We start from the raw sequence: 5,000 nt of genomic DNA, 5'->3' as shown, positions 1-5,000 counted from the left end.
TGCAGAATGTCTGAAAAAGGGAGGTTCAGTGATGGTGGTCTGGTTGGTGAGGTTATTTAATGTTTGCTGGAGAGAGGGTAGAGTACCGGAGGACTGAAGTAGTGCCTGTATAGTTCCTCTTTACAAGGGAAAAGGGGACAAGTGTGAATGTAGTAATTTCAGAGGGATTAGCCTGTTGAGTGTAGTAGGGAAGGCTTATGGGAGGATCTTAATTGAGAGGATTAGGAGAGGAACAGAAGGAGTAATTGGTGAGGAACAGTGTGGATTTAGGACGGGTAGAGGTTGTGTAGATCAGATCTTTGTGGTAAGACAGATATGTGAGAAAGCTATAGGAAAGGGGAAGGATGTTTTTTGGGCTTTTATGGATCTGGAAAAGGCTTATGCAGGGTAGACAGGAATGCAGTGTGGGAGGTTTGCAGATATATGAGATAAGAAAAAAGCTTTTGAGAGCAGTCAAGAGTTTTTTACGAGAGTAGTAGAGGTTGTGTTAAGATTAGAAATGGAGAGAGTAAGAGGTTTGAAGTAAAGGTGAGACTTCGTCAAGGATGCGTTATGTCGCCCTGGCTGTTCAACTTATACATGGATGGGGTGGTGCGAGAGGTGAATGCTAGGGTAGTGAGTCAGGGATTGGAGATGGTTAAAGAAAATGGGAGAAAAGTGGGAGGTGAGCCAGCTGTTGTTTGCGGACGACACTGCGCTTGTGGCAGGGTCAGAGGAGGGATTGAGGAAGCTGGTGGCAGAGTTTGGGAGAGTATGTGATAGAAGAAAGCTGAAGATAAATGTGGGTAAAAGTAAGGTGATGAGATGTACAAGGGGTGAAAGTGGCAGTAGACTGGAAGTGAACATTAAGGGAGAGCGACTGGAGGAAGTGGATAGTTTTAGATACTTGGGTGCAAGTGTAGCAGGAAAAGGTGGAGTGAAGGTGGAGGTAGAATGTAGATTGAGAGAAGCGAGTAAATGCCTTGGTGGTTTAAAGAGTGTAATGAGGAATAGACATTTGGGAATGGATGCGAAGAGGAGACTGTATGAAGGAGTGATTGTGCCAACAGCACTGTATGGGGCAGAAACGTGGAACATAAGAGAAGAAGAGAGAAGGAGTTTGAATGTGTTTGAGATGAGGTGTCTGAGAAGTATGGTGGGGGTTACTAGGCTAGATAGAGTGAGAAATGAGGAGGTGAGGAGGAGAACAGGGGTGAAAAAGGAGCTGGGAGATAGGGTTGATGAAAGAATATTAGGATGGTTTGGACACATGGAAAGAATGAGTGAAGAAAGACTAGTAAAAGAGGTATGGAAGGCAGATGTGGAGGGAGTGAACATGAGGGGACGTCCTAGGATGAGGTGGATGGATGGGGTGAAGGGGGCTTTGGTGAAGAGGGGAATGTCTGTTGAGGAAGGAAGGGAGAGGACGGAAGACAGAGGTGAGTGGAGAATGGTTGTATATGGATGATGTTGTGACTGCATGAGGAGGAATGGGCGGGGGGGGGTGGGGTAGTATGTGTGAGTAAATTTTGACGCAGCCCGAAGGGATTTCTCCCCGTCCTCGCCTTATATGCAAAGGGGGACGGAGAGGGGGGGTCGCCGATTAAATGAAGCGGCCTTGCTGTAGATGTACTGTGTCTTGCGACACTGCTTCTGACCCAGGGCGGTGGGCAGGGTGCAGGGATGACCCGTCATCCAGGAGGTGCTCAGATGAGAGGAAGGGTGGGAGGGGTGTGGAGTGTATTTAGGGATAAAATGGGTGGGAGTGTTTTTATGCCTTTCCCTTTTTGGCTACCTCCCTTGGAAGGGGGGAAAATCCTTGGTATATGTATGTATGTATATATATATAGACATATATGTACATATACATATATATATATATATACATATACATATATATATATACATATATATATATATACATATATACATATATATACATATATATATATATATATATATATATATATATTGTCACGCTACCACCTTTAACCTTAAAGCAATTGGTTAGTAAATAAAGGATCTAGGAGGACAACAACAGATCTTGCCTCATCCCTTAAAGGTGGAGTGACAATAACGGATATCTGTTTCACTTCCTACTGCACACTTCCCTCTGTATCAAATATATCCTATCCCCTATTCAGTTAGGAAAAATCTTCATCCCACATTATCATCATAAATTGAGGATACAAAAAGATAGTAGGTAATTATATCTATACCTATATTGAATAAGCCTAACAGTACAGAACTAAATGTATACATTTATCATTGCATCTCAATTCAAGTCCATTCTTATCATATGAGGTAATTATTCAATGTCTCCACTGCTACTCTGTTGAGCTACTGCCTCCACATCAACATAGTCATTGTATTACATTCCATGTAACTAAAAGCACCAATTCCTATTCATCTATAGGTTCCACAAACATGCTCAAATTATATAACCTTCATCTAACCTCTTAACCAAGTTCTGCTCCTATAAACACAGGAAAATTGGATCCTTGCTAATCACTTCAATTCACATCAATCCTTACCAGATATGCAGTCATAACCTACCAGTGACCATTGCTACTTCCCTCCTGCTTGTTTTCATTATTATATTTTCCCGTTATTCCTTCCATTTATTCTTTTCCCAACTATTACTTCCCCCAGCAAAGGACTAAGCGTCCATTTCGAATTACACGCAGCAGAGAAGAGACAGAACAACGATTGTCATTGTTCGGCATTTCGAACTGGCACGATGGTTCCAACAATCTTGGCATCATCTTAACGATACATTTGATATCGTAAAATACACATCGTACGTGGATCATACACCAAAAGCAATTACAATAAGTGTTTCTATAAATTCTTACATAACTAGAGCACCGTAGATCTCATAAGTATAAACGTATCTCTAGATACATTATATCTAAACACTTTAATATCAGACCGTGAATTCGCGTCTGTATGTAAACACTAGCTAGGCACTGCCAGCAATAGAAAAATAGAGAATGTAATTAGCACCAGGGGGTGACTATGGTAACACCCTCCCCCTTTAAGACATGAGGCGATCCTCGGATTGACTCATGTTGAAGAAGGAAGACGGGACAGTGTATCCGCCAGGATATTATTCGCTCCCTTTACATGCTGGATAATCAGATCATAATCCTAGAGCGTCAAACGCCATCGAATCAACCGTTGGTTATCATTCTTCATCTTATGTAAAAATACCAGGGGGTTATGATCAGTAAACACAGAAACAGGGTATCCGGACCCTCTCAAGTATATGTCAAAATGACTCAAACTAAGGATCAAGGCTAAAGTCTCCTTCTCAACTGTGCTGTAGTTTCTCTGATAAGGGAGGAATTTCTTTGAAAAGTAGCATATCGGGTGGTCGATATCCTCTTTCTCCTGAACTAAGATACCCCCTACACCAACGTTGCTCGCATCCACATACAATTTGAACGGTCTCTCAAAATCAGTAGTGACAAGTATAGGGTCACTCATTACATCCTCTTAATAGTCATAAAAGCCTCCTCGCAATGGGAATCCCACACAAACTTGGTACCCTTTGACAACAGCCTAGTCAATGGTAAAGCTACTGTGGAAAAATTCCTACAGAATCTCCTGTAATAACCACTCATGCCTAAGAATCGTAGTAACTCTCTACGGTTCTTAGGAGCGGGACAATCGTTGATACTCTTCACCTTGGCATCAACGGGTTGTATCTCACCTTGGCCTACCATATACCCTAAGTATTCGACCTTTGCCTTTGCAAAATCACTCCTAGCTAAATTCACCATCAAGTTGGCATCATTCAGTCTCTGGAAGACATTTGAAATTTGCTCCACATGATCTTTCCAAGTTTCAGAATATATGACGATATCGTCGATATAGACTGCACACCCATTCACTCCTGCCAATACCTTGTTAATCAATCTTTGGAATGTACTCCCGCTATTCTTCATTCCAAATGGCATCACCCGGTACTGATACAAGCCATCCATTGTCACGAAGGCGGAGATTTCTCTGGCCCTCTCCGTCAAACCTATTTGCTAGTACCCTTTCAACATATCGAGCTTACTGACAAACTTCGCCTTTCCCACACAGTCGATACAGTCATCCAACCTTGGTATTGGGTAAGAATCACTCCTAGTCACTTGGTTCACTTTCCGAAAGTCTGTGCAGAACCTGTACGAATCACTACCTGCCTTCTGCACTAACACACACGGGGAACTCCACGCACTGTTACTTTCCTCAATTAATCCATTTTTCAACATATACTGGACTTCCTTCTTCATTATTTCCCTTTTCTGTGGATTTACTCGGTATGGGTGTTGCTTTATCGGCCTGGCATCACCTACATCGACATCATGTTCCACCACGGTACATCTTCTTGGAGTGTCCGAAAATAAGGTTCCACACTTATGTATCACATGGATGATATCATCCCTCCTTTCACTGCTCAGATGATTCAGCTTAGCTTCTAGGTTCTCTAACACCATCGAGTTCTCCAAGTTCTTCTCCTCGCACCTGCTGAATTTCTCCTCCTCTCCATCATCCACTTCTTGTTCTGCATTCACTACGCCGGAACTCAACTCATTCATTTCCTCGGACACTTCCGTCTTCTCCTCTTCCCTTCCATGATAAGGTTTGATCATGTTTATGTGGCACAACTGGTTTTTCTTCTGCCTACCAGGAGTGTTGACGATGTAGTTCAGCTCTCCTATTTTCTTCTCAATTGTCCATGGGCCACAATATCTTGCCTTCAAGGGATCTCCTTGGATAGGTAATAACACAAAAACTCTGTCACCTGGTTTGAATTCTCTCACTCTGGCCTTCTTGTCATACCACTTCTTCATCTTCTGTTGTGCATTCTTCAGATTCTCTGCGACAAGTTCCTTCGCCTTCATCAATCTACTCTTAAATTCTGATACATATGTTAACAAATGTGGGTCATCACTCTTGCCGAGCCACTTCTCTTTCATCATGCTCAAAGGACCTCTCACGTCATGGCCGTACACTAGTTCGAATGGACT

This window comes from Oratosquilla oratoria, chromosome 10 (assembly GCF_046742065.1).
Source record: "Oratosquilla oratoria isolate Oo_2021 chromosome 10, ASM4674206v1, whole genome shotgun sequence".
Classification (NCBI taxonomy): domain Eukaryota; kingdom Metazoa; phylum Arthropoda; class Malacostraca; order Stomatopoda; family Squillidae; genus Oratosquilla; species Oratosquilla oratoria.
This window is presented reverse-complemented; position numbering follows the sequence as displayed.